We start from the raw sequence: 21,282 nt of genomic DNA on the forward strand, positions 1-21,282 counted from the left end.
ACTTTGCCTCCTTTGACCCAAACAATTTAAAACATTACTACCTTCTGTAAACAGAAAAGCCAGCTGAACACTCTCATATGGCCAATTCCCCAACACATACAGATGTTCCAGTGAAAGTTAACCGGTGTAAAAAACAGACGATGCAGCTGTTACATGATTCATTGTAACACCCCCCCACAAAAAAGAGAACCTGAGGTTATTTACAAGCACTACTACAGAAATCTAGGTTAGCTGCGTCTGAAGTGTGAACGGGCGACGCGCTGCAGCAGACAGCGCTTTAGAAAGCGGGAAGGTCTCGCCGGGGAAGCAAACAGCAGCTCTGTGTGTGCATGTGAAAAAAGGGTTTCTTATGCTAGGAGCGAGCGGCTAGCTCACGTTCACCCGCCACAGCCGTCTAATCTCAAAGCCAATCATCACTCCCACTTACAAGTTTGATTTAGAAACGAAGACGCTGGATAAAAAAAAAATTGTTTAAACAAAACAAAAATAAAAGAGGGGGGGGTATGCCCTCCCAGCAATGGGACTCTTGAAGACCTCGCCTCAAGGTCGAGGAGGTGAATGGGAGAATGAGTTTAAGGTCTCAGTCGAGAAAGATTTAGGCCACGCCCCAACGAGACAGTGGCGTGCCGTCACCAAAGTGCACGTCACCTGTAGGAAGTTGCAGCTCCACTCCCCCTCCCCCCTCCCACTTCCTTTCTATTTTTAAACCCAAGTGGGGCAAAGTCACATGGTTAACATTAGCTGTCTATGGGGAAAGGGGGTTGCCTGTTTCCAACACCCTCTTGCATTGCCTGAAGGGCTTACGAGTCCATGAAATGCACAATATAACACCCAACTGTAAGGTGCACTAGTAAAACACTAACCCACTCAAATTGAAACACATTAAAATTTCTCATTTTTGCAAAAAATAAAAAAAAGTCATTGCAGTAGCAGTTATTTGCTCACTGTATAAAACCAGAATCAGTGTAGGGGTTTTTATTTTTTGGCACCCTGGATTTGAAATGAACCAACAGCTATTGAGGTTATGGGGCAAAATGTCAGCTTTAATTTGAGGACACGTACATCAGCACTGGATGACACATGACACATCCCTTTATTCCCTTTGTACCCTCCCCCTGTGACTATGACACCAGACCTCTGCAGGCACCATAAATACAGTATGACGATACTCCTGCAAACGACAATAATGCGCCTCTTTCCCCTTGAACTGCCTCAAGCTGGGTCAAACAGGGCACCAGTGTTAACAGTGAACAGACTGTAAAGTGGTTACATTGAGAGAGAGGCAAGACTGCACACGCCACAATGTTATGAGAGAATGAACAAGTGAAACTGTGTCAGAGAACATCAAGGGGGGGGGAAATAACTTAACAGGAGGACATTTTTCCCCTCTGACATCTATACAAGGCGGACTTATTAAACGATTAGCTGATGGATGTCTTACAATGTTGGTTGAAACAATTAAAAAAGAAAACCATAGCCGAGCATACCACCACAGAGCCAAGAGTTGTTTTCAGATCAATACCAGTGGATATCTGTTGCAGTCCTACACACCCAAACACCCTTGCGAGGTGACCGCCCCAGGGGACAGAACAACAGTCACTACCGCAATTATACTGTGGGCAGCCCTGGAAAATTAGACTCATTTACGATCTTTAACGGCCTGCTGGGATGTCCTTGCGGCCTACAGTGGGGAAACGTAGACTTCACATGGCATTTCAAGTAACGCAATCTATAGTGGCCCCACCAATCTAAGGACAGAAAAAAAACATGAGGAAACTTATGCCTGTCTTCTAATTTTATCCCATCTCCTCTAGTTTTCCCCCCGAGGGGAGCGAGGGAGTTGGCGGAACACTGAGCACACTACACGCCAGAGCAGATAACGCTCCACAACTACACAAATACGGGCCAATGGCGCCTATATGCAGCCACACAACACACCTGCTCCTCTCAGCCCGGTTCTTCCTTCAGTACCAAAAGTCTTGGGAGCTTTTCCATCATACCAAACACAAGAAACGTTACCAGGCTCAAACCTAAACACATCTGTGGGTTGTGTTGCTTTAGGACGTCGTGCGCAAGTTACGACCAGGCAGAGCAGTACACGCAGTCCTAACACATACAGCTGAATTACAAATAAAATAATAATAATTGCACGTATAATTTAGTTGTTTAGTATTCCCACACCTCAGGTTGTCTCCCTACACCCCGCTGCCCACAACCCAGTAACGTCTACATCACCCGCAGTGACATTTAGCGGATTTAAATACGGCCGTTTCGTCGTCTGACAGCAGAAACGCTCCGTAACGCTGGAAAAAAGGTCCAAATCGTCTCCGCGGAGATCCGGACGTGATGGACATAACACCGCTAGAGAAGCACCGGCGCGGAGCCCCGACACCCGCCACCGCGGCCACCACCTCCGCCGCTCCGGGACGTTTTAACCGGCTATGAACCTGCGGACTGAGCTGCCACACTAAACTTACGACAGGCCTGACGAGCTCACTTGGCTAAAGTTACAGAGTGTTGAACACACTTACAGATATATATTGAGATATATAGAGACATATTGAGATATTTAGCCAGGTTGTCGTTAACTGTGTACCTGCTGGCTGACTTACAAGTTAAACGCCAGTTTATGAGATTAAACTTTACTGACGTGCCGTTCTCACATCGTTTTACATACGCCCGTGAAATCTGGGGGGTATTTTACGGACACTGCATCTCCCAGCCCGTTAAACCTCCACAGCTGCTACCACAGTGTCGGCTCGACGCCGGATAAACCCAACTTCAACACATCCCGGTCCGCTGGCGCCGTCACCGGGTGCCGCGCTTAACGCGCCCGCTTTAGCCAGCGAGCTAACGCCAGCGGGCGTCCGCGGAGGAGCCGGCTAGCCCTGCTAACGTGGGGCGGCTGGCGAGGCGAGATGTGTGGCACACGCGAGGATAATGTCGCCAGTGCCGAGCCAACGACGCCCGGATCAGACACCAGAATCAGACACAAGTGTGAACACACACACGCCTCAACACTCCTGCTTACCTCAGTGTTGTCCGAGCTCACATTGTTGTTTAGTTAGCTACCCTAGATTTGGTTTTTGGTTTTGTTTTGGGCTAGATTTTCTTTTGTTTTTTCCTGTCTGACACTACTGCCCGGTAGCTCGTATTTCCACCGAGGGGTAGTAGAATCTTTAACTCGCCCTCCCCTCGGATCTTCACCCCGTCTGAGCTAACTGAGCACTTTCACTGACAGCAACGAGCCAGTCTCGACCAGTCGATCCCAGAGCGCCGTGCATCTGTACACAGGTTAAAAGACAATCCTCGCAACCACTCCGGGCATTCGTGACGGTAAAAGGAAAATTGGACTAACCGTTCCGGAAACTTGATTTTAAAAATCCCTTGTAATCTGTGAGAGAAGGAAGAAAAAACCCCAGCCACGAATGGAAACGTGCTGGCTGTCCCGTGACCCTGGTATTCTCGAGTCAGCCTTCAAAAAAACATGAAGCCTTTCTTCGTTACAAACTCCCTCGGACGCAAGCCCGTGATTGAGACGGCTTCCGTGCGTTTTTGCAGCACTTTTTTTTCCACCGAGGTTTCTTTAAAAAAAAAAACAAATCCACAATTTTACATTCAGCAGCACTTCGTAACACGGTGTTTGATTACAAGTCCTTCTTTGCCTCTTAATGACGAAGAAAATCAAATAAAGGGGGAAAAAAACTAAAGTAAAAGCCCAGGAGCGAAGCGCGATCACATGACGCACTTGTGTGTCCGCAGAGCGCAGCGGCGCACTCTGTCCCCCCGCCCGCGCGCGCGCACCGGAGCTGCTTCTCGTGTACTGTAACCCGCTCACAGCGCGTCCTTCGCCTTTTCCGCTCCTCCGCCAACAAGCTAATGCTAACCAAGGCAGTTAGGTTGGCATATACCGTTCCCCTTGAAGACACCCCTCTCTGTGGGAGAGGAGGCGGTTATTTTTCTTTACTCCACCCCCTTGAACGCTTTCGCTTAGTCGGTGTGTTTTAGGTGACCATAAATAAGAATTTAAATGGTGCAACTGTTTAGTGAAAACGGTCAATTTAAAGCGGTTTCAATTTTTATTCCTATAATTTATTGTAGACCATCTTACTTGAAAAGCATACGGTAGCTCATGTTCATAAAAATGCACAGTTATACCCTGAAGGGTGGATATAGCTAATGTGATGATATTTTCTGGCTGTAGTGAACCAGAACTCCGGTTATTGCACATGATGAATTCTTAGATATATTAATATTTTTATTTTATTTCGGCGAATGAATAGGCATATATAGAGCTTACTTCCAGTGTCTTATGACATCATACATCTGCATCAGAAGGGTTTGCTTCACGAATACGTATCTGCTGCTCGTGACATCTCTGACACGCCCATCAAACTGGAGCAAACAAAAGGTTTATAAATAGAAAATACTACCTGAGCCTTGAATCTTCTGGCATGCTTCATAAATTAGGGGTCTGTAATATTAACTCGTGGGAACATCTAGGCAAGGAGTTTTATGTAGGAAGCAGTAGGCTACTCAGGTTTACAACAGAATATCCAATACGGAAAACAATACCATATTTAATACAATGTATTGTTAAAAATGTATAGCTGCAAAACCAAATATGATAAAGCATATGCTATTGGTTCATGATAAAATGTTTATGACAGAACATTAAGAAAAATAGAATAAAATGTTTGCCATGTAGACCATGTTTACCAAGTATGTAAATGGGCCCGTTCTGCTCTCATTAACCATCATATAACCATCATATAATGCACAATGGCCATCAAATGCACATGAAGCACAGTTTTTACACTAGATAAAACTATCCAACACTTGGGGTCGATTTTCCCAGACGAGTATCTTACAATCAATATCCAACCATTTCTGGGTATGAAACTGGTCATCTAAGAAACCTTTGGGTGACTACAGATCAATAAGTGCAACTTTAATAAGGTCAAATATCCCGTACAGGATCCTATTAACAGCAAATATTCTCAAATTATAGGAAACTGATAGATGAGAACAAGACTCCTGCAGCTCAGCGAAAACAGCATACAGAATATTGGCAAATAAATAAACAAATAAATAACTCAAAAATATTTGCTCACGCTCTGATGGTTTTGCTGCCTGTTTCCCATAAACCCAGATTTTTTTATAAATAAATTCAATTCAATGAATTTTTATTCAATAAATTACAAATACATGCATTTGTCAGGCTAAGAATATATGTTGTGTACAGCGATTGTGGAGTTAAGTTGTATGAAACACCATGTATACATGTATACACATTCATGAACACATTTACTGAACAACAAACAGCCATGGTGTATATAACCTGCAGCATAGCGGTGTTTTATGTTAGAGGGAATCCATTAAAGTGTGTCAAATGTAAAGTGACAAAGCATGGTGCCGTTGAGTATTCCTGTTTACAAGGCGTCCAATCCTATTTGCTTTTTCGCACAATGTATTAAAAATTACTACAAAACACCCTGAGATCTTTGTAATTTAGATCTTCCGGCAAAACGTGCTCCTCAACAGAAGTGCAATCCTCACTGCATAAGATATATGCATCCATTTATATTTTTTGAAAATAAAAATCTGAGGTTTTAAATTTATGACTGATAAGTACAGACTGTAACTAAATATAAAGTTTTATTTGTGGTTGGATAACTGCTAAGTATATAGATGTAATTCAGCTACATAAGTGTTCACACCATATGGAAAGCATTTCAGTAAAGGCTTAAAAAACTATCAGACATTAACAATAATTGTAGCTACAGTTCTCCATTCCATGTTAGTTCATGCTTTCAGCAGTCACCTCAACTGTCCTTGCTCTACTTTTGATGTTTTTAGGACTGTACATTCAGAAGGAACATGGCATGTATTTAAGGCCAGGATCATGCAGAAGCTCAGATGCTGGTATCTCCTGTGCCGTCTATGTGGAATTATGTGTTTATATTATTTCAACACTGCAAGAAGATACGAACACAGTGATACACGAGGGAGAAATGAACACAGCATTTGTTCAAATGGAACTCAGTCCAAGCTACCTTATAGACTTCCATCAGCGGTCACCGAACACGTTTACATAAGACCACCAGCAAGCAATTTCCTACTGCAATGCTTATTATTTCACTATATTAACCATGAATTTAAAGTAATCTTGTTTCTGGGTGAGTTTTCTCTTCCCTGCCTATGACATAGCTCGACATTTATCTGTAATCCAGATTACAGATTAATGCATGTAAAAGAGGCAGAATGCTATGCGTTGAGAATGGCTTCATGGACTGCTGTGAAATGCAGAGAAAAGAAATTATTGTGCCAAGCAGAGAAGCAGGTGGGCAAGGTATCTAGAGGTCATTCTGATGCATCATGTGTGCTCTCCGTTCTTCTAAACACAAAAGGCAAATTTGTGCTTGTTCAAAAACCTTGCAGCCACTGTTAATGCATCAGCATCTGGCAGTGAATGAATATGAATTTCAAATGATTTAGCCAAGATACTTAATCAGAAAACTTTGAAATCTGTGGCACTCTACAAGGTAAGAAATTTTATCTGCAAGTGGTAGAGCCTTGGCTGTATGTTTTCATCGCAACGAATCAGGCGCACTACCGACACAACAAATCAATTTTTTGAAGTCTGAGACAAAATGATTAAATAAGTAGAATCGAGTGCTTAAATTAATTGGTATAAGTGGAACTGGAATTTCAAATAAAACAATGCAAGCGTTCTCTCTCCCGAATAATGACCAATCCTGACATTTCCAGTGTGACCACGCAGCCAGAGTATCATACATTTTTCATGCTTTGGACATTGCATCTGTAATTGGGGTTATTGTAAATGTTCCCCATTCATAAATATCAAAATGATGCTCTGGTTTTGTGCTAGATGTTTGTGTCTGTTTGAAGGCAAGAGAAGGGATATGCACAGGGAGACTGAATAGGCCTTTGGTATCTCCATCATTGGATATTGTGAATGAGAGAGGGAATGTACATACTGTATGTATCATGAAATTAACATATTCACATAAATACTCATCATCATAAATCTTATCAAAGCTGCTTCCCCTCTGGTGAATAATTTAAATGTGACATGTACACCAACGATAGTGTGATCACACGTGACAGCAAGGATCCAGTTCAACACATACCTCACGAATGTGATCACCATATTTTCGAACAGTGTTCTTCAATTCTAGTGTTCTGGGGCTCTGAGCATTGCACAGTTATTGCTTTCCAAGTGTGAAGCAATTTGCTTGCACAGCTGATGAAGAATCTCTGTCTGAAATGCCCTGTTTCTCTGGAAATAGTATGAAAACCTACAACCTGAATAGTACTTAGTATTATGTTTCGAGATTATGATTCGAGTAATATAATTGCAGCATAATTGTCTTTTCTTGCCTAGATGTTACACAAAAATGGAGAAATATTTTCAATTTAGTACAGTGGGCACAAATTACATCACAAGTAATAATAAAAACTCAACTCGTCCTCTTAGATTCTGACTTGTTTTCTGCAAATGTTCATACCATCCCAACATCTGCTGCAGAAGCTGATTCAGGTTAAATAATCAGTCGGCAATCTCTTTCTCTACTAATAGTTGCCTGCGGTTGGCCATTTGGCATGTATTTTCATGTCTTATTACAGCTGATCTAGTTTGTCCATTTCCCTTGTAATTATTTGAAAAATAAGTAAATTTTACACAGAGTGGAAGCTTCTGTGTGATAAATGTGCTGCATTAGTAGAGCTGAACAAGGAGGCAGCGGCCCCAAATAACAGGACAGCACAAGTTGACTTTTACTGTGCAATTTGATTCTTGACTGTAATGCCACACCAGGCTGGCAACAGGATGTCACATTCTGGTTTTTCATTCCCATTAATGGATCACAATGCCAGAGATCCTCCATTGTGTGCAGTGAATTGATGCTGGCTGAAAATTGCACACTGTGACTTGGTGCTGTTGGAAAATTGCACACTGTGACTTGGTGCTACTTTAAATTGCACAGGAGAGCAAGTTTGAGGACAGCCAGGCTGAACTGGATGCAAGAAAGTTGGACCCCACCGAGCAGGAAGCAGCGGGGTGGTCAACAGGCCGGAGAACGGCGGCTCGTTGGTCTGATTACTCCTGGAGCACTGCCTTGCCCACATACACTTATTCATCGACTCCAAATCTCCCATCTCATTGCAGCATGGACACACACACGCAAGGCGCAGACACAAGGGTGGATCTTGGGCTCAGGGAAGTCAGCACTGTCATGTGACCCAGCCCCAAATCTCCCAGAGAACATCTGGAGTGGTCAAAGACACAGTGATTCATAGCACCTGTCTAATTAGCAAATTAAAGGTCTCCTGGGGCCAGAGGTACGTGGATGAACCACTGAATCACTAAGAGATATAGCTTCTGGAAAAACTCCACCTGGATAATGTCCTCCCTGTGATCTTTAGACATCTCCATTCAAATTCATCAGCGCCTATCACACCGTAAACAGACATCTGGCCGCAGCAGGTCCCCCCCCCGTTACTTAGGGCTGTTGGAAAGTGGGCGACGACCTCCCTTACCCTCCTTCCCCCCCCCCTCTGTCTTTCTCCTCTACAGGGCCCCTGGGGCCACGCAGTGGGTCACTAAGGCCTGAGAACGGGGCGAAATGGGAAGCCGTTGCCATTGATCTTTTGTTGCCGGGGGGCTCCTACAACAGCCTATGCCCGAGCTCACCACTTTGTGTCTCCTGCGGTATTCCACCCGGCGTGGTGTGGGGGGAGGCTCGTATGTCTGCAGGCCGCCCATTCTGAGATCATGTCACCTCGCCGTACGTCCATTCTTTGTCCAAGAGCCTTGTTTACCCCAAAACAAAAAACGTCTCCGCCTACCCATAGACCCATAGACACGGGGAACGTCCCAGTTGTACCATGTGGAACTGCCAAAGCAAAACAAACCGGGCCCCGGCTTTAAGGCCCTGCGGCCATGGAGACATTCCAAAGCAATTTCAGCTGGAGAAAGCGCTGTCACCTTTTGCCGATACTTATCAGCATCATGCTTTGTATCAAGGCAACTCATTATTCACCCTGGAAATTACTGTCGGTGTGCATCGGTGCAGGCTGCAACAGCAGAGGCCCTCACCACTACACTGTGCCATACGATGTCTCCGCCTTTGTAAAGAGGACAGGAAATCCTCCCGGGAGGCGTCGGGTTTTGCTGTGAGTTAAATGAGCCATAAGGTAAACAGTAAGTAAATTGGCTGCAGTGAATCCTTTATGGGAATTCCTGGCTGTAAAAGCATCGCTGGGAAGCAGTGATGAGCTTAGGGTACCGCGCACAGAATCAGTCAGACGCGACGTTGTAGCACGAGCGCCGGACGCAAAAGGAACCAGCAGACTCAAACCGATGCTTTGCTGGTTGCTGCTATCTACACAAATTCACCTGTCCATACCTCCGAGGGGACAAACAGAACCACATAGCGATTTTGAATCAAAGGCGGGTTTGCGGTCTGGTTGAAGTCGAGGGCCGTAGGAGTCTTTATTTTTGTCTCTTCGTGTGACTAAGGACATTTCAGCCTACGGCTGTGGCAACCAAAAACAGCTCTGGGAATGAAAGAGAGAAAAGCCCCACAGCCCGCAGCACGGCCGTCTCTCCCCATGACATTTCCACCGCCCCCCCCCCCCCCCCCCCCCCCCCCCCGAGCCGCTCGGTCATATCAACTTCGTGATCGGGCCGCCGCACGCGCAGCGGGAGACGGTTTATTACTCATCCGTTAATACTGCGAGACAGGATTAGCGATGGCTGAGACACGGCAGAGCTCTGGGGCCCGAGGATGACATTAAACACTGAAACTGAGAGCCGCGCACATTCTTGGAGCGAAGGGGCGCAGGTAAACGACCTCAAGACAGGGGCGCCCGTTAAATCGCCAGAACTTTTTATTACATACCAAAAAAAAAGTGGTATGCTTATAAATGAAGTCAAATGCTCATGAACTACTGTATTAGAAACACCTATCTGATTAGAAACTGCTGCAGACCATCACGGTACAGTTTGTGTTAGCTGTCCTTTGGCCCCGCGTTAATGGACAGCGTCCAACTCCAACACTGCTGCTGTCTGGATGTATTTGTGTGGCTGCTCACTCGTAAGACCCCAGTGGTCCTGGCACATGTAAAAACTCCAGTGACGCCGCTGTGTTTGATGAACTTGTACCAGATCGCCGTCGCCGGTCTTCTGCTGCCATGTCAGTGTGAACGCTGTGTAGAGATGGGCCTTCTGCCCAAACAGGATCCAGTCAGCAGCGGCCGGAAAACGTCCAGTAGGTGATCCGAGTGGAGTTTGGCTGATGAGCTGTGTGTGCCAAGAGTTGAGAGACAGCCTGTAATTCCCCACTTACAAAATGATTGATTTTAAGTACAAGGTTAGTGATTGGCTGGTAAGTATAGTATAATATAATATGCTGATGTGTCGAATGTAAATATGACGGGGTAATGTTTGCAGAGTTTGAATATTTGTGCAGATGGACACATCTGCAAATTATTTCAACCAATACAAATAAACATTTGTCATCCACTGTTTTGTGTATTTGTGTATTACTGATTTCCGGGAGACTTCCGTGACTTTCATATTACGCATCCGGAATACATGTAGAAATGTAATTGGGAACATAAACGCTACAAGCCAAATATGGCTGTGGATAAAAGCTGACGGGGCAAATAGGAAGACAGCGGTGGTACGATCACACTTCCGTACGGGGCTGTTTACACTTCCGTACAGGGCTGTTTACACTTCCTTACGGGGCTGTTTACACTTCCTTACGGGCTAGCCACACTTCCTTATTGGCTGTTTACACTTCCTTACAGGCTGTTCACACTTCCTTACGGGGCTGATCACACTTCCGTACGGGGCTGTTCACACTTCCGTACAGGGCTGTTTACACTTCCTTACGGGCTAGCCACACTTCCTTATTGGCTGTTTACACTTCCCTACAGGCTGTTCACACTTCCTTATGGGGCTGATCACACTTCCTTACGGGCTGTTTACACTTCCTTACAGCTGTTCACACTTCCTTATGGGCTGATCACACTTCCTTACTGGCTGATCACACTTCCCTACAGGCTGTTGCGCGAAAGTCAATTCAGTTTTCCTCTATTCATTTTCAACTGCTCTAGTGAACGCATTACCAGATGCATGATCCTGTTAAGGGGAAGTGCCAAGTTCTGTAAAAATACATGTTTATACACTTGGTGTAGGGGGAAGATGTGAGTCAACTCTTTGACTATCAAATGTAAAACCATCCCCAGGGACGTTAATGCAGACTTTATACCCTTATGCCCACTTTAGAACATGCATTACCGTTGCCTTGCAGCACACGACTAATGATAATTATGGCTGAGAGATTTGATTGAACTGAAGTTTCTAATTCATTTGCAAGGCAAAAAAGCACGAGCCAATAGGCACCCTCACTATTTAACCAGCAGCCTCACTTCCTGCTGGGAAAAGACAGACAGAGAGGGAAGGGGTTAAGGCAGTGAAATGTTGCTAGGCAACATATAATCTCCTTCTGTTATCTTGCATGCATGTCATCATTTAAATGAGAACTCTACATTCTAATTACGCACCTAATTGGCAAGTAAGGAGACGGCATCGTATCAGAGCAAAAGTGCATGTCTTTCACACAGGGTCACCGGGAACGTCTTATAAAGACAGAGCCATCTCAGGGCAGGCTTTTCTCCTCACAGAAAACAATGTGAAAAATGTACCCAAACCACCCCCCCCAAAAAACCATGATTTCAAGTCATGTCACTTTTGTGATAACACATTTGACCAAATGGCCTGAAACAGCACTAAATCCAGAACAAAATTGCTTATGAAGGTCTGAAGGTCACCTTTAGCACATACATCTTCCATTCTTATATGCTGTGTTTTCTCTACACGTAAGTTCATTTGTTATATAACTTCAGCCCTCACTGGCTTTGTATTTTAACCCTGATTCTGTCCAGCTTAGGCTGTGCATTGTGAACCAAATTGGACAATTATGCACAATTACTCTTCCCACAATGCCTTTGGTTCCCAAACATGCTCTCTACGAGCTTTCAAGGGGAGAGTTTATAATGCTGCACATTAGCCCACAAAGAACTAGTTCCACATTTGAGCAATTAATCCTTTCATTTTTAATGGCCAAGAGTTGGAGGAATTCATCAATATCACGTTTTCACCATGCTTGGAGGCTGGAGATAGGGAAAGAATTGCTTAGCTGAGCATATGGAAAGGTGGACTAAGGCAACCACCCGGTCTTCTCACAAGCTGTGGAGTAGACTTCACTACAACACAAGAGCTGGGCAGTTAGGACTTTGCCCTTGTATGTAACTATATATTGTGTTTACATACTAAATAAGAATAATTAAACTATAGACGTGCATGAATCGCTCGTCTTTGGAATTACATTCAGCAGAACCAGGTATTTTATTCAAAAGCTGAGCACAACTATGGCCCCTGCCAAGTTTCTCTAATGGTAAGACTATGGAACTATAATAAAAAATGCTATTTATAATAAAGCTACTGGAATATTTCCTCAAGGGATTGTTATTAAAATAAATTAGGCACAACGAGTAGTTTTGTACACCACTACAACTCTTGAGGTTGTATTTCTGCTTTGGGTGCAGTTAGCTATTAAGTATTCTCTAAAAACAAACATGGCAGTCTGTAGAATGTAGCAAAGCATTCTGGCCAAAAAGCTTTCATTCCTTAAAACCTGAACTTTCCCTCAATAGTTGTGATGGTGATATAGGACGGTGTAGAAATGGTCCCTTGTAAGTAAACATATATCTGTTTGGGGTAAACACACCTGGCCTGTGGATTGATTTTAGGAACATATTTTTTTTATTATTTGGACTTGAACAACATCCACCATCAAGCATGGGCAAACTTGAAGACCTTCAACACCACGAGAGATCTTCCTCTCCAGATCTGAACCCATGACATTTTTTGCCAGGCACATAATTGCTGAGCGAGGAGAGATTGGCCTGTTGCCATGGGGCTGCTCCTGCGTCACCACAGGCCGGCCGCTGTTATTTGGACGCGCTGACAGATTCGCTCTTCGCCACGCTTTCATGTCCCAACCCCTTTGCACCAGCACACGCCCTCTTTCCTGTGCCCCAGTTATTCCCTCTGCTCTATGACCCAAAAGTCCCACCAATCAGCATTAAGACCGAACTCCCTTCTGAGTGCTTGTTGCATACTGGAGTGTGCAGCAGTAAATTTACGTGAAGTACAAAGAAAAACCTCGTAAATCTCAGGAAGAGCTCGTGTGACTCCCAGACAAAGGACAAATGAAAAGCAAGAACGTTATCTCTGAAAGTGTTGCAGCCAGGAAGGTTGTTCTCAGAATCCGCTGCCTGCTTCGACAAGCCTGGGATGAATGTTTAGCCAACAAGAGGAGCTCCCACAGTGAAACACTCACCACAAACTATTCTTTTTGTCCTGAGGCTGGTGGGTCTGTTTTAGATCAAAACAAAAAGATGTCAGCAGGGTTCAACCTGATCATAAATGAGGACAAAGACCTCACATGATGTTTTAAAAATAACTCAGTGAATAACTAACTTTTTGTGATATATGCCGAATGTTTGTTTTGATTCAGTAAACACACACACACACGCACGCACGCACACCCACACACACACACACATACACACACACACACACGCATACACCCACACGCACACACACACACACACACACACACGCGCACACAGGTTTGGATGTGCACAAAAGAAAGACCCATGAGCTTGGCTCCTCCACTCCTCAAATAACATCATTGATTTTCATTCCAACATTCCAGAGCACCTGTATGGAGGCCAAGATGAGTCAGCACCTCCTACTGGGTGCAGGGGCGTCTCGGGCGTCTCGGGTGTCTCAGGTGTCTCAGGTGTCTCACACGCCTCTCTGGATCACAGCCGGCAGCCAGCACTGGCGGAGGCTTAAAAAGAACACGGCTTAATTGGTGAAGGTTATCAGTTAGCAGGGCGTAGATGACACACTGGGTCTATTAAGAGGGAGGGAGCTTCTTTGATAAGGGAGAGGACCCACGATGACTCCATGAACACAACATTGTTAGTGATTAACCTGGACATGAAGTGTGTTTTGGCCAGTCATTTGGACAGGGATGTAGCTGCAGTGTTCTTACACACAATCAGACATTCATCATCATATGAGTCTGCTCTGGACAGACTTAGACTCACAGGAACTTTCTAAGAGCTGATTCAATCCCAGGTATTGACTGTGTGACTTGCTTGACTAATTAAATGAATGCACAAGTTCACATATTTTGTCATTTTGCGGTTTGGTGGTTGTCGCAAAAGTGTATTTTTGCATCTTCTTCTAGTTCAATAACTTGAGTAGTATTTTGTATGCAGATGTCCAAAACATTCCTCTGACTGCAAGGCTAAGCACTGTGTTCTCATGGAGTTCTCAACCAAATCGCCTCCTTTGGAAAAAGAAAACTCCAAACGTCTCAAGCCGGGGAAGTCAGACGCTCGAGGCAGATCGATAGGCTGAACGTTGACCATGCTCTCAGAGCCACGCTCGGATCAGTGTTTGTCGAGCGAGGAGTGGCCGGCTGATGTATGCACTGGTGTCTCTTTGTGTCAGGGGGAGTGTCCGGCCGTGCGTATCTGGATGTAAAAGGGCCATTGATCCAGCAGTAAACCAAGACAGCACTGCAGGCCACGCCTCCCGTCCGCCTCCACTCTGAACACCACAATAATCAAACGGAGAAAAAATTCTGTTTGTCAGCAGGACAAACACCGGTGTTGCTTATTGCTCCCATGGCAACGGAGGCAGGGGGCTATTACGATCTCTGCTGTCGTTTAAGTGGGAAATAACGCTGTTGAATTTTCAGCATTAAATGACATCCGGGGAATGACGCTGTCTCACTATCTGGTCTCGCACTATCTGGCCTCTCACTATATGGTCTCTCTTGAGTAACAAAGCCCTCGGGACCAAGGAGCTAATGTGAATGCGACTTCATGAAGAGGTGGAGGTCATGACAGAGGTCAGTGCAGGAGCCTGAACATCCACGTTCCCCTGCGTCCTTCTCATGAGGACTCTAGCGTTCACTCGTATGTTCTTTGCCAGCTGAACGTGAGGCGACGGCTGCTTCCTTACACCACCTTACACCACCTTACACCACCTTTCACAGCAGTGTGCTCCAACTCAGGCCTACCTCTTCCACACCACCCACATCCCTGAAGCTTCTTCTGACGTCTGCCGAACCTCCTACCTGAAGCGCAGGGAAAGGAATCGTCACTTCGTAGCACTGAACCCGGACCTGGCATGCAGTTCCCCGTGCATTGTGACTGACAACGGCTGTTTCTCCTCTGCCCTCCACGCGTCACATCGGAGGAGGAACCAAACCCTCCGCTCACGGCCGCTGCCGCGTCCTGTTGAGCGGGAAGCGACGACCGTGCGTCCGCCCTGTGCCTTTCGCTTCAGTTTCAAAGGCCCCTTTGAAGTACTGAGCGTGGCGATCAATACTGCTTCCTGAAACCTTCGCATACCTCGGTGTAGTTCAAATTCACATCTTCTTATGGAACCACTTTGGTTGCATACAGACCTCCAAGAAAAGAAAAAAAAACATTAACAGCAGCTATATTTTAAAATCATGTGCTGTATCTACATCCACCTTATTAGGTCCAGTAATTTTATAGGCGTGTGTACGGTTTCATACTCTAAGTCATTTGTCCAAGCCCAAGCATTTAGCCACACACCATATTCAGTGAGCAGCGGTCCTACTCAAAAACTCATCAGTAATGGTCACTAAGGTACAGAAGGGTCAACACAATTTCTGCATGGCTAAAGACGGCCTCTACGCCGCACACCTACATGTGCGTGTTTCCGATAACTTGTCTCGTGAGTGTGGGCGTGCAGCCGAAGTGTCAGCCCTCCGGCCAAGCAGAAAATGCTCGGATTCAATGGCCCAAAGGCTCAGCATAGACGCAAAGGTCACACGTGCCCACCGTAGCGAGTCGCCACCAGCTGGAAATTGGACCGTGCAAAGGTCACGTGCCTGCCGGACGCTAGCCCGCGTGCAGAGCAGAGCACCAGGTGGGTTAAGCCTCACCGAGCCCACCGACGCCGGCTTCACGAAACAACTACAGAACAGCTGCCAACAAGATAAGGAAGACCATAGCAGGAGGAACCTCGCTCAGATTCCTCCTCCCTCTATGTTTACGCCACTGCCACCAAATCTTAAAGAGGGGCAAACGTGGAATTATTCATTACCTGGAACGGTGATCTCTTCGGCGAGGGCCAGTTAATCACAGGGGTTACGGCTGGGGTACGACTGATTCTTAGCGGCTTGATTCAGAGTGGCCACGCAGAAGGACTCAAGCTCAAGAAATCCCTGATTCTTCACCTTTGTTCAGATTGAGAAACCCGCTTGTCTGAAGGAAGGCTCAGTTAAGCACAAGAGGCATCCATCTGACATTATGTTGTGATTAATCAAAGAAGGACCCAGGAAAAAAGAATACATAAAAAAACAGTTATGGAAAATAGTGAATTGTGACATTTGGACTACTTCAGGAAGATTTTAAGGCTTGTGTGCTAAGCCATCTTGTACAGAACCAGCAATAGGTGCTTTAACTCATTTGAGATTCCAAGCAAGGTTTAAAGGTTTAATAAAGCCTGCAGCATCGTTTCATGTTTCTTTTTGTCTTCTCTCAAGGATGGCTGGTCTAAATGTGATTTTCATCCTGCATCTGTGCAACAGCTCACTCACACCAGGCTAAAACAAGCCTCGTTCTCCACACTTTCCCAGGATGCCGTAGGTAGCTTTCATCGACAATCATCGGTATCTGTCCCATGCTTCACGACACAAATAAATTTAGAAGGGGGAAAACATTCCTGTGGACATCCAGGAATACACCTTGGCCTGCTAATTGAGCCAGATAAAGCGAGACACCGGGCTGGAGCAGGAGAGGGATTATCAGACCTTCGCCGTCACGCCCTGCACCATCGAGACCCAACCACTTACTGTCAGCCTCCTAACAACCGCTGATATCACCCTCGGGCTCCCCCGGGTACCTCGCTATCAGCTGAGCTGCGTTCCAAGCAATTATCGGCAATCCAGACACGTTATAAAAAGAGGGAGAGGGAAAGAGACAGAAAAGACAGACAAAGAAACAGGAGAACTCTGCGGTGGGTTTGGGGAATTTCAACCAAACGCAGGCCCAATCCATCAAGCCTCACAGAAGCTGCGGGAAGTATACAAAGTAGCGCACTTTCCAAACTTCCCTGGCCTTCCATTGATCCTTAGGTAACAACATTTGGCACCGATAAGGGTGCCAACAGAAGCAGGTACAGGCCAGGAGGGCTGAAGGGGGCGGGGGCGGTGGGTGGAGCAGAAGGGTCTTCTCCGCAGCTGCCCAGAGGGTGTGAGGGGTGTGGTGTAGCCGGGATGCCGCAGTGCTAGTGCGGAAGCTCCCGTTAGCTTCACGCCAGAGCCAGCGGTGGGAAGAGCTGTGCCCTTTTCTCCGCGAGCTGAGCTGAGCGCACTCGGCTTGCTTTGTGTTTGCTTTGAGTCTGGTCCAGGAGTGTTACCCACGGGAAGGTCGCCCTGGCACGGGGGATAGCCAAGCTGGTTGTTTGAGAGGGAGTGAGAGAGAGAAACAGGAGAGGGAGTGGGAGGGAGAGAGACAGAGGGAGAGAAAGTGGGAGAGCGAGAGAGAGAGTGAGAGAGAAAGAGAGGGAGTGGGAGGGAGAGGCAGAGAGAAGGAGAGACATGCACAAAGGTTCTGCACCACAAGTCTGATCAAACAGCCAGGGTAATACAGGGAAGTGGAATACCTGTCACCCATGGTCTACCAACCAGCTGTCCTGAATTAGCTGCAAATAAGGGCACTAATTGATCTCTTTCTCATTTTTTCTCTTTTTTTCTTTTTCATGGGCATTCGTGCACGAGCGAACTGGCGAAACATCAGCTAAATTATAATTGATCACTTGAGTTCACACAGTTTTGGGTAAAAGAGGACGATTCACGTGAGCTTCGCGTCATAGAGGACAGAGGCCCTGTGGCATGTCCCTACCTTCATCACGCAGACGCAGGACTGTAACCACAGCTGTGGGCGGAGCATCAAGCAACGTGTCACGCACCCTGGTTCACTCTGTTCTCTCCACTCCCTCCACCTGCCTCCCACTCGCCCTCCCTCTCTCCCTCCCTCCCTCTCTCTCTCTCTCTCTCTCTCTCTCTCTCTTTTCATTCCTCTCTGCGTCTCTCTCTATCAGCATGACCTCGAAGTCCTCCAGAAACAAAAAACAACAACGAAATAAAAAACATCTCATTTCCCAGTAGCACCGGTTATACACCATGCCTTTACCCCTGAAAAGGTAAATGCAATTCCAACTATTAGGGCTCATTCCCATACACACTGAAGAAAAGTTGGCACTGGGTTTTTTTTCTGCTAATCTTCTATCATGGTCTAGATGCTCAGAGACCCATGAATCACCACGTGTAACAACACAATGGTCACGCCATTCAGAAGCGCCCCCCCCCCCAACCCCCCACCCCGCATTATCTCCATACATATTGATCAAAAATGCCAAAGGCCGGGTGTAAGTTTGATTTGTTGATACTGTTTATCTGAGTCCATCTTCTCTAACAAATGCTTAGACACACACAAATACGTACCCGCCTTAGCCAAGAGCGCTTGCCGAGTTAGTCTATTGGACTCAGTATAAGATAGCCAGTGACGCATTCTTGTTGAGTCAATAGAAAATACAAAGTGAGTCATGCTAAAGTCAAACACACAAACACACACACACACACACACACACACACACACACACACACACACGCTCACATGTACACATGCGCACACCACACACACACACACACACACACACACACACACACACACACACACACACACACACACACACACACACACGCTAACATGTACACATGCGCACACCACACACTTCAGTCACTGTGGACAGAATCTATTCAGCCAAGGCAGTGCAATATTCTCTTCCACAAAGAAGCCCAGATACAGTGATGGAATCAAATGTCTGGTTATCTAAGAAGGAAATTAACTAGGCTCTATAGTGTGTTTTTGGGATATTAGACTAAGCCAACCATGACATTTTCAAGTGTGTTTCAAGTGTATTTCACTAATGATAGGAAGCATTCTCAAGGACACAGAGTCAAAATTACTCTAAGAGTCAAATTTTTTTTTCAAAGTGAGGCTGTAACCTTCAGGACTGTAAACTATGGCACCAGGTCTGGAAGATCTTACACCAGTGTGCTATACATCCTGTGGACTATGTTATGAGTTATACAGAGGGAGAAATAAAGGAATACCCACTTTTAAGAGACGCGTGTGGCAATGTCAGTTATTGGATGCTACAGACGTGCATAGTAATGTTTAAGTATAAAGAATAAAAGAAAGTGCTCTAATACTTTGTGTGCTACACGTTCTTGATTGAGAGAGGTTCCATATACAGTTAATTCTGGTGTGGATAGTCAAATGGATTTTACATTACACATTCACACTAAAACCAAATAGCATTTGTTTCAGAACAAAATGTCTTCTACAGTCAAAACTCAGTATTTAGTGTGACCTCTCCTTGGCTCTAAGTACATCTTGAACTCTGGTGGGAGATGGTCCTGAGGTTTTCTGAAGTAATCTTCTGGTTCCATTCAGGTTCCAGTCCATTCAGGTTTAACAGAGCAAGGGTCCTGTCATTTCTCAAGTGTTAGGGGAGGTCACACTATATAGCTGCCTGCATAGCTTATAGAAGCTGCTTTTTGTTTGTTTGTTTGTTTTGATCGATGCTGAAACTGATTCTAACAAGGAGCTGGTTATATTCTAATAAAGAAACAGAAATACCATTTGTGAGGCGAGGGACGAAGCAGGATGCCGATTCTTCCGCTTTTATTTTGACATAGAACACATAACATGCACGGGACTGAAGTCAGAAACAAAGACAAGTAACCAACGTGACACAAACACACGTAAATACACATACGCTAACAAGACATACGCGCAAAACAACGATAACAAGATGAGACGAGGTGAAAGCAGTAACGCACACATGGGACTAGCACGCGGACCCATGACACCACTGCTAAAACAATCAATGTAATGGTGTACATCATACATTAATAATAGATATGCAGAAAACAGAAATAACCCAAACCTCACTCAGAGCATTCATAGAGGTCATTAGAGAGGAGTTTGTTAACAGCATGTAACAGGGATGAGTCACAAGGTGAGGATGTTTCCGTGATCCAAGACCAGTCATACGTTAAACTCTCAGCCCAATCAGTGGTCTTCAAAGCCTGACAGCTTTGTGTGGGAACTCAAACTTCGAGTATCCCGTTACTCCGTGTGTATCCACTTTCGGTAGTCACTGTTCTCAGACGGAGACCTCAAGGGCTCTGACATTTAAAATGAGCACCACTCTGTGTTGATGGCTTATGTGGCTGTGAAACAACTCTTATTTCATGCTTCAGCTAAAAGGGATACTAGCCATCACCTCCCCTCTCAAAAGAGAAGAAATAGAAAATAACACCTTAAGAATATATTCATTTAAAAAAGAGATACTTTTAATCACAACTTATTCATGGATATTGGGCGGCTGTAATTTAACCCCTGCCATAGTGATTATGCTGCTTTTGATACAGTCTCCAACAGCCTCAGAGGAAGACAAGGGCCCCTTAGTGACCCAGAATGGGAGAACATCAACGTGATGGGTTCTCCGTAATGCCAAAGTACAGGGCATCAAAAGACGACTTTAAAGCGATGATGATCTGCTCAGATTGGGACACGTGAGCACGTTTCAGGCTTGACCTGACTGATGAGAGCACTGCGCCACGAGCTCGTGACCCTGACGCTTACCGTCCTCCAGCCAGCCGACGGAAGGCTGGGCTCATCTTCAGAGAAAAAAAAAGGCCACAAGCTCCTTTAAAGTTGCGGAGAGAGATTACCTCAGCCCAAGGTAAGCATGGCATCACAGTACATTTGAGATCCAACCCAATGATCAGCATATCAAAGAACTAAAAGTTGCATACTGTGTCGCTGACTAAAATCACCGACTTTTTCTTGTGTAGCAGACAGCAGGAACCCGAGACAGATGCATGGCCTGAAAGACGTGTCGTAGGCATAGGAAGCAAGACAGAAAGCCCAGACTAATACGATTTGCTAGATCCACAATCTTAATATGGCATCTATGTGCATTGCAGCAATGCCTGAAGAATGGATTGCTATGAAGGGGCGGGGCCAGGGAAAGGCCCCAAACATGCCACA

At 45.5% G+C, this 21,282-nt stretch overlaps 1 protein-coding gene across 2 annotated transcripts in view; it reads right to left on the reverse strand.

Annotated features, from left to right (window-relative positions):
* dag1 (dystroglycan 1) overlaps positions 1–3,880 on the reverse strand; it is a 29,786-nt gene extending 25,906 nt beyond the window's left edge. The window contains exon 1 of one of the 2 annotated variants that reach the window (XM_077008035.1): positions 3,359–3,880. The gene's annotated coding sequence lies outside the window, so the exon portion shown is untranslated. Of the gene's footprint in view, positions 1–3,031; positions 3,319–3,358 lie in introns of those variants that run through there. The other variant, XM_077008045.1, reaches the window with a different exon arrangement.
* Positions 3,881–21,282: the final 17,402 nt, after the last annotated feature.

Source organism: Brachyhypopomus gauderio, chromosome 1, assembly GCF_052324685.1.
Source record: "Brachyhypopomus gauderio isolate BG-103 chromosome 1, BGAUD_0.2, whole genome shotgun sequence".
Taxonomy (NCBI): domain Eukaryota; kingdom Metazoa; phylum Chordata; class Actinopteri; order Gymnotiformes; family Hypopomidae; genus Brachyhypopomus; species Brachyhypopomus gauderio.